Source organism: Rhopalosiphum maidis, chromosome 2, assembly GCF_003676215.2.
Source record: "Rhopalosiphum maidis isolate BTI-1 chromosome 2, ASM367621v3, whole genome shotgun sequence".
Lineage (NCBI taxonomy): Eukaryota > Metazoa > Arthropoda > Insecta > Hemiptera > Aphididae > Rhopalosiphum > Rhopalosiphum maidis.
The window spans coordinates 78,390,170-78,406,336 of NC_040878.1; the positions used below are offsets into that span (position 1 = coordinate 78,390,170).

General features: G+C 31.5%; 1 protein-coding gene across 4 annotated transcripts in view; it reads left to right on the top strand.

The window, feature by feature from the left end:
- LOC113552279 (G1/S-specific cyclin-D2-like) overlaps positions 1-16,167 on the top strand; it is a 41,031-nt gene that overhangs the window by 14,744 nt on the left and 10,120 nt on the right. The gene's annotated exons all lie outside the window — the stretch shown is intronic.

A 16,167-nucleotide genomic window follows, 5' to 3' on the forward strand; every position in this document is an offset into this window, starting at 1 on the left:
ACAGACGCACGTGATAAAACACGTGCTGGTTATTGAACCACAGGGTAAATAGCCTTGGTACAGTTATTGCGCGTTTTCTTAGGTTTGTATGGATAGGCGTATGTATATTATACGTATATATATATAATATGTATAAAATATATAAAACACATTGTGCCCATAAGAACTTAAAAAGAAATTTGTTGTCTATACTACAGATGTGTTGGTGGCGATGACCTCCATTTTACAAAATGTACACTCAAATACTACCTACCTATTACTATTCTATACTACTACTACTACTACTACTACTACTAATACTACTACAGTTTACTATACTACAACTGCAACGATTACTATACATACACTAACGGTAGCAGCTGTATAGCAGCAGACGGCGTGGATCGAGGTGAATGCGGGATGTTTTAATGTCTTGTTGTTTTTTTTTTTTTTTTTAATTCCGTCGTAATAGAGGAAGTGTTTGAAAAAAAAACAAAAGGACAAGGTGCATTTGATCGAGATGGAAAGCTTCTGTCATAATGGCTACGTTGAAATATTACTTATTCAATAGGTTTTTAATATTCAATTGTATTCAAAAACCCCTTGACTGGATACAAAACATCCCGGATAAACTTAACCCATTTTCGGGGTTCAAAAACCTTTCTCGACAGTTAGTTTTATACAAAATATGTTACGATAACAATAACTCATACCATTTTTAGCATAATATAAGGATTAACAAAATAATATTTTATATGTACCTATATATGCATCATTCTAATTTACAACGATATAATACGAGATAATCTGTAAAAAAAACTATATAGGTACATACAACCTGATTATGATAAAAATGGTCCATAATATATTAAATTGTTGTAAAACATGACTGTATAATATATTAATATTTACACACTTTTAACTTTATTCAGGAGTTAATTGTGTTGAGTTGTAATATTATTTCAATATTTGATAGTTAAAAAAAAATAATTATTAAGCTATACATCATACACACAAGGAGAGTAAAATATAATATAAAATTCGTTTATTTACATTTTATATTCATATAATTATTTTTTTTTAAACAATCTTTATAACATTAATCTATTATGTTTAAACTCTTTTTATCCTGAAAAATAATAAACTTAGATTTTCATATAATTATATGTTGCTTCCCGTGATGTTGATAATTTATTTTCAATTATTATCTGTTCTAATGAACCGTTCGGTTTGCCCCCGTTTAAACATAATACTTTTCAGTTTTTACCAAATTAACCATGGTTATATGTGGTTAATTCCCCCATAAATACAGGAAATGGTTATAAATATAAAAATTGAATTAAAAACTAACAAGAATTCTGAATTTGTTGTTTTATCTATTACTCTCTATTTATGATTGTAGTCAAAATTTTATCGTTTAATAAATCGACGATCTGTATCGGAGTCACCACGTGTTCTACCAGGTGTATGACAGAGAGAAATTATACTAGTGTTTCTACCTCCAATAGTGCTGCTGACGCTGAGGGAACAAATCCAAACATTGCAGCTGCTATCCTCCGGGCAGCTGTAACAATGCGCCTGACTTTTTCTTTTTTTTTATAAATAATATTACTCATACGCACATTTATACGGATAAATAATAAATATATACAATAAACATAAATACATAGGTATTATATTATATTTTAAACATTGTAAAAAGTTTCTATTATTTCATCTCGATTAAACTCATCATTATTTTGCCCTATGCTTGTAATAGATTTTCTAAAGCTGACATCAATAATGCATCATTAAATTACGATACAATAATTATTATGAAAAAACAGTAAATAATATTATCTCTCGATAAAAAAAAATGCCAATTATGCTCGATAATTTTTATGTTTTTTTTTTCTGAAAAATAATTGGGCTTTAATATCAAAATAAATATTAAATGCATTGTTTCCTCCGATTATTCGTGTGTCGTAATATTAGTACATAAATATTAAATCTTGAGGTGTGGGTTAGGTACGTGTGACAAAAAAAAAAAAAAGAATAAAAATAAAAATCTTGTGTACAGGGCAAAGAAAAGAGAAAAACGTCTTTTGAATACAATAGGTCTATTACATCTGTCTCGAGGGAGGAAATCTGTGTTAAATACCCATGGCACGCGACCGTTGCCTTTCGGACAAAAAAAAAAACCATTTCATGTATTGTGTTGGTTAAAAATGCGCTTAACGACTTCAAGCACAAAAGATGAAGGGCGTTTTTGGATTATAAATAAAATAAAATAAAACTCATACATTCTAGAACAGATGACGCCTACAGACAGGAAGCTTTTGACAAAGGCGCAAATGTCGTTAAATACATAACAAATATTTAATAATACTAACAAAGATCGTCTTAAACAAATTGACCATTATTGGGCGATGACTGCTTGTACAAATTAGAAAGATAAAATACACGTCATGTGAGTATGTAGCACGTATACAAATTGTAATTGAGTATTAAATATACACGGTTGACAATAATATTTGAAAAGCAAAATATAATATATTCCATAATAAACATACAATAAAATTATAAAATAATATTAAAATTTTGTTTTACATAATTATTTCAAAAACTAAAGTTCGTTGTTTTATTTTGGTTATATTTCGGAAAATCATTTAAAACTTTTAAAACTTACATAACTTTTGAATTTTAGAAATATTAAAATATTAGTCATTGTAATTTAAACGTTTATATTAACTATCCCTTAAATTATTTTAGCTATAACTTAAAAACATTAGAAATGTAAATGATTTAGTTACTTTATGACTAAAATAAAGTATAAATAATTTTTAATGATTCTGTAACACTATATTATTGTGAGAGACTCGACATTTTTTAACTAAAAGTTATTTTGTTAAGTTGTTCTCTTATCATTTATATAGTTTGCTATGGTATTTATTTAATTTAATAATACTAATCTAATTGTAGTTTTTTAGTTATCGTATTATTTGTTAGGTTATTAGGTTATTAATAATTTCATTGAACTGTATAAATATTATTAAACAAACTAGGAAGATAATCGTTTATTAAGTAAAATATTAGATTTATTAAAAAAAAAATTATAATTAAGTGATTACAAATACATTTTTGTAAATATTTCCAAAATAAAATATCTTGTTTTAAAATGATGTCGAACAGAAAAAAAACCTGAAGTAAAAAAGTGAAAATTTACAGAAACTATTATATCTTAATTCAACTAAAAAAATTATTTTCAATCTAATAAATTTATACCCTGCAAACAAAGATTAATCATGTATATATATTTACTATAATACATAATAATATTAATATATTAGTCCTGAATAAAACGTAAACACATGATTTTCTTTTAGTTATATTATACGTGTTTTTGTAGTTTTATATTTTTTAATTAATATCCTTTGAGTGTTAAAGTTTCATATCAAATATTCATTACCAAAGACTTGACCATTATCATCTATAGTAAACAGATGTTTAGTGTGTGCCTTTTGAGGGCCTCTTTTGAGGTATGTTAATATTAATACAAAAGTGACAATAACATTATAGAATATTTTATTGAAATCGATTAGTGGCAACGACCTCGTAACGTCATGTCTATAAGTGTATGTATATAATTGTATGTACATATGGTAAATATATATATTTATATTATATATGCAGTATTTGCATTGTATAGGAAGTAATTAGGTGTTTCCTATATGCAGCGACGTCTATCTGCATCGTTTCCGCAGTTAACTGCTCTGTAGTGTCTCATAAAGTCATAAGTATCATGTTATTATTATATTATATTCGTTGTCTTTGCTGCTGCAGCAGAGTGCGGTTTACCAACTCTTTAATTACGTCATCCAACAGGTCACTTTGTGTTCGGTGTTTACCCAGTATTTATCTTTCTACTTGTTGCTTCCTTTTTTTATCGATCGTAAAAATGCACACGTATATAATATTATGTAGCTACTACCTATAAACGAAGTGATAAACTTTATTGTTATTAACAAGACCCAAGTCGACGGCGACCGCATAATGATATAACTATAAAAAAAAAGAAAAAGGGTATACACATAAATATACCATTTAAGGTGAGATTATTATATGAGGTCGTATGATCGGGAGATTATACAGAAAAAAAAACTGTTCAAAAATTATTATGACCGTTTTATTAGACCTTGATGTAGCGGAAAGGCGTTACAATTATTATCACTCTGCACTATTTCAGCACCACTCGTTTTATAGATACCTGACTTGTCATTAAAATATAGATATCTTTTTTAATCCTCCGAAACTCGCAAGGGTGGTTTATACATCAACCGCGCTTAAACGCTCTGTAATATAACACACAGTGTGCAAACAATAATATTGATAAAACGCAAGATTTTTAATTGTCTATAAGAATTTTTGCATAAATTATGTGGAAAGAACTGAGTTACAATTCGATACAGAACAATCAATAGTTATTTATACAGTTTACATCCGTTACAATTTTTCAAATATTGATATCAGCTGTTTTAATAAAAAAAAAATCAAGGAAATACACACCAATACCGATAACATATTTTAAATAATAAATTTAAAAATATAATAGATATTATAGACTCTAGTATTCGACACTAAAGATTATTTTATCTTTACCAAAACTATTTTAAATGTACTCAATAGATACATAGATAATAGTTTCAATTTTTGTCCTATAATATTTTGTAATTTGCTGTCATCGTTGTTGATATTTTTGTGGTTGTTAAATTAATATTCTTATGAGAACTTAAAATGTTGTTTATTGAATGTAGTGTATTTTACTCTGGTATGATTATGTGATCTATGCAAATGCGATTGTCATTGATCATTTCAATTGGTAAAATTTATATTTTAGGTAAAAAAAAACCTAGTGAAGTTTTTTCGTTAAAATCATAAGTGCAGCTGTCCCGTTAAAGGCTTTTAGAATTGTTAGCGGTTACCTATCTATATCTAAGCTATACCCGGAAGGGTTGATGTATAAATACAGTTTTCTTTTGCGGGTAAACAAAAGGTCTATAAAAACCCTCGACATTATCTTTTTCACAATGTCCTGTTGTTCTCAGGGCAAATAAACTATGTAACTATGTATGTAATACGTATATTGTATTTAGGTACTTGCTGCATATTAAATGGATATAATACAATATAAAAAAAAAGCCTCGTAGCGTTTTTTAATTGTAACGAATGGCCAATAACGGTCTTGGGGTCTTCCACGTAATTCTTCATAACCGCGACACATACGAGAGCAGGCCGCTTTGTGTTCTCTTGGATTAGCATAATATTTCCTTTCGTCCTCATACGCACCTGACCCCTCTCCGAGCGCGGTATTGTCCTGCGACGAGAACCCCTCGTCACCCTCGGCTGCAAAAGAGCTCTGGCCCGAAGAAGACAACAAAAACTTATTCTATATAATATTCTATACTCCTCGTCGTAAATATACCGTCCTGGCCTCCGCCGCATGCAAATTAAGTCCGTTACCCCCCTTGTTCTGTGTATAGCTGATATACATATAGGTGTGGTGATGCCGCAGAAATCCGTTTAAAGGACAGCAGTAAAGGTCGGCTGTCGGGCCAATCGTTTGTCAAATCTGTCTTGACACGCACTGTTTGCGTCCAAATATGACTCTGGCAAACGAGTTAAGCCGGTCCATTTGCCGCGGGACGACACTGATGTACGTATATTACGCACGACGACGACGACAAACGATGGTACACGCAGATTACGCGTGTGATTGATTGTTTTCGATTGTTTACGGCCGTTGGACGCTCTAGTGCCTTTAGATTCCCATGGTATAAACAGATACCTAGGTTACTGTGCAGCGGTAAAAACGAGGTCGAATACATTGATCCGCGGAAAAACGGTTGAGACCGCTCGGCAGCGAACACTCTTGAAATAAAAATACGTTAACAACATACCTATATATATATATCAAATACGACGGATGGCTGCTGCAATATAACGACCATAAGATGGGTCTTAGATGCCACCCCCATCGTTGACGTTCACGTGTATATACATTTATTTTTATGTTAATTGGCGGTTTTGCGCACACAATACGAACAATCGGAATAACGAGAATCGTCATGTTCAGATTTCAATTCTCATCGGTATAATATTAAACGTGTCCGCATTTATAACTTGTACATGTGTAATGTGTATACCTTCTATATAATATGAGATGTGATATGTGTGTTTTCGGGGGATGTTGGTCGAGAACACGCTTATTAGTATGGACCCTGACACGGCCGCGGAAGACAAAGACACAGTTACAGATATAGACGTATACAGACATCGTAAAAAGAAATCGTTAAAAAATTCGCACAACAATTGGTCGGCGAATATATTTTATTTGGAGGCGGCGGGTTGGGAATTGGAAAAAATAACCGTTGTAACAATAAAAATGAAAAAAAAATATAATAACAATAATAATTATTAACATGGAAGCAGAAGGGGTCTGAGTATCTAGACTGTATAGTTGTATACAGTGTTATGCAAAATTCCACCCCCTCGGCGGAGACGGTGACTGGCGGCGGCGACTACTGCCTGAGAAAAAAAATCTCAGACTATATAATATAATATTATAATATTGTATAACAGCAAGGCATATAGGTAGTAGTTACGCCTATATACGTTCAACAACCCCTTTATTGTGATTATCATTTATTGACCGGAGGTCAGCTTGGCGAAAAAAAATAATATAATATAGAGTAATACGGTAACAGAAAGGGCGCGTCGGAGAAGAAAAATATAGTAAGAACCGGTCCGCGGGTGCTGAGGGATGACGGCACGACGTCGGGTTTTTTTGCTCTCCCCGTGCCACTCTCTTTGGACCCTTCTCTCTCTCGTCTCCCGGGCGCCGCCGCCGCCGCGGTCGTCGACGCGCAGACGGAAAATACCCCCCTCGGACTTCCTCGTCGCGATCCCTGGGCGGCTAGACGTCTGGGACGACGGCGGCGGCGGCGACGGCGGGATTCGCATCACCGCCTGTACCACTACTACTACCGCCGCCGTCGACGCGTCTGACGCGACGGCCGCGGCAGCTGCGTGCCCGCCTATTGTTGTTCGTGTTCGCGCGCGATCGCTAGATGATCCTTTTCCCATCACCTGGCCAAGCGCGTATAATATAATAAACGTATAGTGCGTAGTACTATAAAATATAATATAACATTATAGTGTGTATAGTCCCTCGCGGTATTTACCCGACCGGAGAAAAACGCCACTGGCATTTCGCGCCATTCACGACTCTACCGCGCGCGGGGTTGTGCCGACGACCATCGGACCGTCGCGCGCGCATCGGTACGAAACACCACGTCATGATATTATACACATAATATTAAACAATAGTCATACATACAACGGATTTGGGAAAATACGAGTCGTCTCACTATCTCGAGTTCCTGGACGCCAAACTTGTAAAAAAATATATGTATATGCGATTACCTTCAAATACTGTAGCTATTTTATATTTCGGGTTAAACATTATTATATGAAATAACAATATTAATGGAAAACAAAATTAACTTTTTGAAAAAAAATCTGCACTTTGAAAACTTTGTACAAGAACATATTGACAGACGATGGTACATTTATACCTAAATCAACTTAAATAAATATACTAGGATATAGAACTATAAAAATATCGAAACCAAAAATAAAACTGACTGTTGAGTAATCTCCTTTGTACGATAGGTATACAAAAGTTGGTTTACCATTACTAAATATTTATATCGTGGAAATTTGTAAAACCCTAAGTTACATAACCTTGGCGACCAACGAAGAATTATAATTGTATATTAAATAGTAATTTAGAATCTCAATGTACCTCAATAATAATTATAATAATAATAATACCTATGGGTACACTATCACAATTATAGCCATAATATATAATTACTAGGGCCAGAATTTCATAATAAGAATCGTTAAAAAAGTATTTATAAATGCCAAAAGAAGCATGCTGTAAAATTACAACAAAAAATAAAATAAAATTATAGGTACATGAAGGTTTCTATCGTCTTGAGCAAAGTTTATTAAATTATTAATGTTGTGTAAGAAGCGGTGATTGAATTTAGATTTAAAACGATTCGAGCTCATTTGCACCAGGTATTGTTGTATCTGCGGTACTTTATGTATTGTATTCAAACGACTTTTTTCATGATTAGATGGTAAATAACTAACAAAAATAAACAATTATTTTGTAATATTTTTATTCTTATTTATTTAATTATGTATAATATTTATACAAAATGGTACTAAAGCCAACAAAATATCGTGTATTCAAGTCAAGATGATAACATGCTCTTATACCAACGTATAATAAAATATATTTTAATATTTTATAGTTATTAAGATTTATGTATGACTAGTTATGTCAAACTAAATGTCTGTTTCTTTGAATGTTTTCATCTTTCACGAATTCCAGTAATTTGGTGTATTTGGAAAACAAATCGTATCTCGGAAGTAAATACTATTATTATGCCAACGGAAATGGAAGCTAATTCAAGAGTTCACGGAAGTAATAAAACTCTTATAAATATAATTTAACTAAGACATAATAATTAAATAATATATAATAGTGATGATAATATTATAGTCGCTAATGTATGAGCATCACTATATACAATATAATATTATACTACTGATGACGTTAACTTTGGTACGTATTTTGTAGAAATACAAAATGATAAGGAAGTTAAAATAATTATTAATTCTGTATTATGTACGTGTTTATCGAATTTTATTATAATATTTAAATATTTTAAATTAACGTAAGTATTAAAATCATAAAGCATTATACTTGAATTTTCTATATATTTTTCAAACTCGTGGTATACACTGAATATTTTTAGTTCAGTCGAAGTCGACGCAATACGTCCAATTATTTCGACAGATTCCTGTAGTATGCACGGTGAAGTATTCGGCATATTTCGCTGTGCTCATCGGTGCTAAAACCCGTTTAAGGATCTCTTTTTGTTTTTCAAACATTCGAATAATCGGTAGGTACTTATAAAAATACTTAATACTAAATACTTAAACATAGCGAAAAATTTCGATCTCTAGTGTGCCTACAGTAAGTACACTAATATAAACGAATATGTTCTACTCGAAATACCCGTCGGGCCGTGAAAAATCGTGTATTAATCGTTTTTCTGGCCGTGAACAAACAACCCCATTATCGGGTGTGGTGACGACGACGGCGAAGTCCGTCGTATATTCGTTTCACAACCCTTTTTTCCCTTCCCTTCCTATGTATAATAACTCCGCGACGACGACTACGAACGACCAGGCCACTCCAGAGTCCAGACACGGTAGAATACACGTCATTATTGGCGCACTCGAGACCCTCGTCGTCGCCGCGGGAGCTGCGACCGTGTCGAAAATAATATAATAACAATAAATGCTAATGCCTCACATGTGTATATATTATAATAATACAATATTATATTGTGCGGCTATGCGCCTGGGAGAACGTCTTGCGGTTTTCGCCAATAACCGAAAATTTCGTTTCATCGATCGGCCCCGAGGCGGAGTGATTTTTATCCGAGGGGATGTATACTGATCATATTATATTAAAATGCGTTACGATTTCTTCCAATCACGACACCGCAATGCCATTACATGACGCAGCCTATACACGAACTATTATTATTATAAAATATATATTACTATAATATTTCTTGTAATAGGCACCATAAGATATGTAAAGAAATGCAACCACGTAGGTAATCAAACGCATTTTTTTGACCGTGTGCATACTTATTTGCTTTTAAAACTTATTCATTTAAAATTGATAATAACTTATAATGTATGACTTTATTAAGGACTTAAGATTTATTTATTTATAAACTTTCATAAAAAAATGTATAGTTCTGTTAACAATATTTTATGTGTAGAACAGTTAATTTGACTAGTGAATATAATAATAATTTTATTAACAGTCTTGTAAATCCATAATCATGTTTTATGATTGAAAGACACATATTGTTATAAGTATGCTATTTACATCTTTGCTCGAGGTTATTTGAAAAAATTTACTTCGTTACTTCTGGTACAGTTTTTACGTCGTTTTCGTTTTTTTTTTTTTTTTGGTAGTCGATAACTACCGCGTACATATCCGTTAGTCATTACTCCCGGACTTATTATTATGAATTTTTATATGTCAAATTTCGATACGTTTTATTAAATAATTTTATTTTTGTTTTTATATTCGTCACATACCTATATGAAAAGAGAATTTTTGATAAGTATAAATCTTAGGATTTCTTAAAAACAACATAACGAATGTATGCTAATTTTATTTTAAGAAATATTCTCAATTTTAATTAATATCAGATGTGATTATAAAAATAAAATTTTAATTTTTACGTTTTGCGCTTTACAATATCGCTATCCAGTTTAAAACTAATTTGTTTCTATGTATTTAAGAATTGTATATTTATACATTTATGCGTAATCTAAACTTGTTTTATCGTGTCGGTATGTCTCGAACGGTTTTGTTAAATCTTATGATTTGCTCAATTAAATATTTTACTCTCCGACCGTCTGAAACGTATTCGATTATTATTTGACAATTGGCTGGGGGAACCAGTACGGAGGATTCCCTATTTGAATATTATCCGTTTCCTCGTAGTATATTGTGTACGAAAACCTAATTATTTATCCCTATAGTGTCAGGGGGTAAGGCCCAGAGTAAGAAGAACTGTTTTTTCTACCCTTTTTTAAAGGCGTACTTTTTTTTGCCTGTATTCAATTCCCATACAGCAAAAAATGTTAGTTAAACAATGTACTGGTAATTTCACGTTCGCATGGGGTCTTGCTTGGTAGCGCTTTTGTGAAAGCGAAAAAACACGCGAGTCTTATTTCTAATTAGAAGACCAAAAAAAAAAAAAAAACTAACGACAAAAAAATAATCGTGATTTTTTTTCATTACCCAATCGTTTTTTGCGCCGTTTGACAGGATAAAATTTTGTATTTCCGTTATCGTGACTGCGTTTATTCCCTCCGCGTATTCACACACGTGTACACATGTCGAAACTTGTTTTAGCCACGTATACGTACGTTAATTCTCGTCCTATTCAGTAAAAACCATAGTGTGTTCGTTATGGTTTTTTTTCTGCTATTTGTTTGTTTTTATATTCATAAAACATTATACAAACATTATTATTATTATTATTATTATTATTATACTACCAAAAGTATGTCTGTTTAGAAAAAATATCGTTAAACTTAGCGGCGGACAGTTTGTCTTCGAGAAATATATATCCAACGGACCGAAAATTAAAAACAAAACTTCACCAACTGTAAACGACATTTGGTGAATTCGTTAGTATTTTGTCAAGACAATCATTTATTTTATTTTTTCTGAATTCATTAAAGGACGTAGTCATACACATATTATAATAGTACGTGTTATATTTCCTTATACCATAGTGTGTTGTCTTTTTATATAATAATTAACCAGTGGAGGAGTGTGTATGGAACCATGAACCAAGACGCGTGTGCACCTCGAACTAAACAATTAACCGATGAAAAACAATTGATACCATATGTCGCTGGACGTTTTAGTTCGAATGAACTGGACTTCGTAACCGAGCTGTTATGCTAATCGAATAATTTGATGAAATTTTTGAAGAAAAAATTTGTGTTTTCTGGCTAGTCCTGAGTGCGTGACTAACATACTACTATAGATTATAATATTATAGTGTTCGTCTAACACGTTGACATAATTAACCTTTCTTGGAAACGATATTACGATAAACTCGATTATATTCTGTGTGTACGCCGTGTATTTTAATATCGTTTTGTATTTTTACACCGTAGATAAGAAAACGGTTTATCTTAGCAAATTGTAAATTACATTTTCCTAAAACCAATTTTCGCATACTAATAATTTGATCATTACTTTAAACTCGCGGTGGTTACATTGTTTGATTTGTTCTAAAACAATCTTCATGTTAAAATTTAGTTAGTTAACGGTTTGGTCCTTCTTTTATTATACAATATTATATTATTATTGTATGAATATTATGTATTATCGGTGATTTTAAATATAATTTTGTTTTTTTAAATTCACAACAAAATGATGTCACAAAGCCCGTAATTTATTCATGGAATAATGTTGCGCGGGATAAACAAACTTATTTCGCTCCCGATATTGTTATCGATAATAAAAAGGCGTTTCAGCAAAACAAATAACTAATAAACTTAATGTTCTCTTCCATGTTGTATAAAAATTTGGTAAGTTGGCTGTAAATATCATAGTTTAAGTTTATTCTACACGAAGCCGTTTTTCTCTATAATCTTATTATTATGCAACAACCAATATTGTAGAGATACTGAATTATGATATAATGGGACAATTTAAAAAAAAAGTAAAAAAAATACTTTAAATTAGTATTTAAATATTTTTAAGATTTAAAATTTTATTAAAATTGCTAACACAAACCCCTTTAATTACGGTTGTATGGCATCCTGATCTTAAGTATATATAGGTAATATTGTAAAGATGGTTATCGAGGTCACGTATTAGCAGCGGCGAAGTTGTTGATGTCATCGTCCAAGTTTTTTATGATTGTTATTATATTACTTAGTAGTAATACTACAGTGCCTATATAATAAATGAGACGTCTGAAAATTGCGTAGTTCTCGCGAAGGACGGCCGGCTGGTTTAATGCGTTACGGGATATTATAACAGTTGTGCCGTTAACCCGGTCGTATTCGTAGTCATCGGACGATTCCCCGTTCACGTCTTGTCAAAGGATGTATTATAGCTGCAGCACGGAACCTATAATAGTAATTACGGTTTTACGAAGGATATACGTATAATAATAATATTAACGTGACGTAGAGAGGGTAAAAAAAAAAAACAATGCGTAAGTCGATGTACCTATGCTGATAACGTGTTAACGATATAATAATATTATATCGTACGTTGTGCAGCTGACGGGCGGAAGGAGAAATAAAATTATTGCTTTTGCAGGTCGACAGGTTGGTGGTTGGTTGTACATAATTTAATATGTTCTTTTAAATTTATAATAGTTAAAAACAAGTGCGTAGGCTGTCGAATTTTTATCATCGCAAAATTATAAGAAGATTTATCATGGGAATGTAATCTGCATATTTACCGTAGAATTAGCTCGTAAATAGAAGTTCTTTTTTAGAAATTATATTTTTTTTTTTTATTGTACTATTATTATTAGTTCACGTTAATTTGCTGTGGATATATTAATAATGTACACTAGAGTACGTTTTAAATCGTAGAATATTACTGTAAACAAATAAATGTTATTAATCATTAATCTTTATTATATATTTGTTAAATAATATGCTTTTTTTAATATAATAAAAAATGTATTATTTTCACTCAAAGAGATTATGTAAGTAATTGAGTTCACATACATGGCTTTTTTTTTTTTAATAAATTAAATAATTATACATGAAAAGATGTTAAGATTGGTAATTGTGGCACTTTGCATATTAAAGTCTAGATTACACCTATGCACTGTATAGTTACATCTCTTCGAATGGTATGTAGTATTAATAATTAATAAGCCTTTTATTACTCAGCAAAAGACAACTATGACACGTATGCAAAAAATTACAATTTTTGTGATTATTGCGTGTACAAGGTAAAATAATTATATTATCGTTTGACTTAAATCAGTATAGTATGCCATTTTAATTTAATGATCAGTGCAGGGAAACATTAACTAACACTTATGAAATAAAAATACCCGCTGAAAATAATTGTGAATTACAAATTAAAATTCTTAATAATATTATTTTGGTATAAATTCGTTGATTACGTTTTTCTATCTATAATATATTATTATTATATATGTTTTAATCAAGTGTAGAAATCTCTTTCTAGTATTTTCTACAAATTTAACGGTCCTTTACTCTTTTGAGAATCGATCTCCCGTATGGATTGTCGATATTTTTTTTTATATTTTTTATTTGTTCTGTCTAGCGATTCTTTTAGCTTAAATACGTCGCGATAAACGGTACGAATGATCGAATTTATCGGTAATAATCCGTACTAGTAATACGAAAAATCGGTCGCACCCCATCGGTGGACCCCTTCATATGGGTGTGCATTTCCTCGCGAGCTCTTTTACACTCTCGTCTCTCATTCTTGATCGTTCTCTTCAAATATATACGCGTGTGCTGCTGAGTGTATTTTAAAAATCACATTCACCTATATTACATTTATGTATATATATATAAACATATGCCATTGCCTTGTCTACAAATCGTTTTCCGCGTGTATACTAGTAATAATACTATAATAGTAATAATAATAATAATAAAAAAATCGAATCAGCTGTCCGGCCTATCGGAACTAACCGATTTTTATTACTAACCGGCGAGTTTAATATGATTATTGGCATCTTTTACAGTCCATGTTTGTTTGTCGTCACGAGACCATTTTTCCTTTATCGATAAATATTTTTTTACGACCGGATTTGCCCGGAACTATAATAAATTTCAATATATACGATGATAATGATGATATACGGATATCTCGTTAAATATCAACGCGATTATGAACCGTTTTAACGCATTCACGACGATCATCGCTTATAATAAAATATGTGCCAAAGAATTTAATTCCGTTACAGCGATGTACCATCCGACCAATTATTGTAAAAAAATATAACAGTCGTAACAGCCGCTCGCCGTTTAATCTAACGGAATGTCATTCATTTAAAAAATGTATGAAATGTATTATTATTATTATTATTATTATTGTTATAATCCGGCAATCGTATTTTGTCCGTAAAGCCTATATTACTATACTATTTCAACATTACTGTACATACCATACATTTTCTTTCATGATATTATATAGCTTTTATAGGCTTATGGCAGTTCGAGATGATGTGTCAATGTTAAAAAATAATAACTTAAGACTATCAGTTAATGTTATAAATCTTTAACTAATAAACCAAGAATAATACGTGAATTGGTGTACACAGTCTTCGACAAGAAGACGATAAAACGTCTTTTTCCCTTATCGTAGTACTAAATTCTCTCACCTCATATTTACTTGAAGTTATATCAAATTTTAGTAAATTCACTATTGATAGGTAAAGTTGTTGAACATTTATAGTTGGTCAGATAAGTATCAAAGATATAGGTTAGGTTAATTATGTATTATAAATACAATCGAAATATAAATATTTACAACTTCATGACATATACAATAGGTATATATAGTAATAAGTTGTGGTGTATAGGATATATATTTTTCAAATACTTTTAGGTCTATTTGATATTATATATAATGTATTGAATATCAATAAGGTTTCTCGATTTATCACTCAAACACATATGTATAGTAAGGGATTTTTTTAAACCGGCAATTTAGTCTTGGTTAATCCTTTTTAGGGGGAGGGAGGTGGCCCTAAATAACACTCTGAGTATATATATTCATATTATGATGATGGAGATCAGTCAAATCGGAATGTTTTGCGCGTATATGTACGCATAGGTTCTCTATATAATATATACTGAACACACAATAATAAAATATAACGCAACGATGATATCGACCAGCGCTTATTGATTCCTTACACTCATTGTATAACATAATAATAATAATACATATGTCTCGCAAGACTGCTGTTGCTGATCCGTATGAGTTACGCAAAGATTGTGGCTCGTGGCACCATCGACCCTGCTTATATTCTTTGCAGCGTGAACAATACCGTCGAAGATTTTCGTCCTTTTCACGGAAGGAAACATCTGCTATTTTATTTTATTTTATACTTATATTGTATATTTTTTTGTCATTTAATTTCACAAAAAGAAATCTCGATTTTTATTCATTTTCATATTATTATTATTCGTGTCTCCCCCAAAAATAGTCGACGGGTCGGCCAGGTGTTGCTTCGTTCGCTATATATATACGACTGCAGCTAGCCGCGCAAGACCGATACAGTTACATAGGTACTACAACTATATATATATATATATAATGTACATAGTACATACATAATTTTATATACTATTCGTTACTTCCTGGTTCCGGGTGTAGACCATCGAGGATAAGGATCTAGATATAGCCAGTAGATGATGTAGGGGTGTGGGGAAATGCCATCGGTCGATACGAAAAATCCGTTGGGAGCTTATGCGTGCCCGTAACTTTAGCATCTGCATCACCGA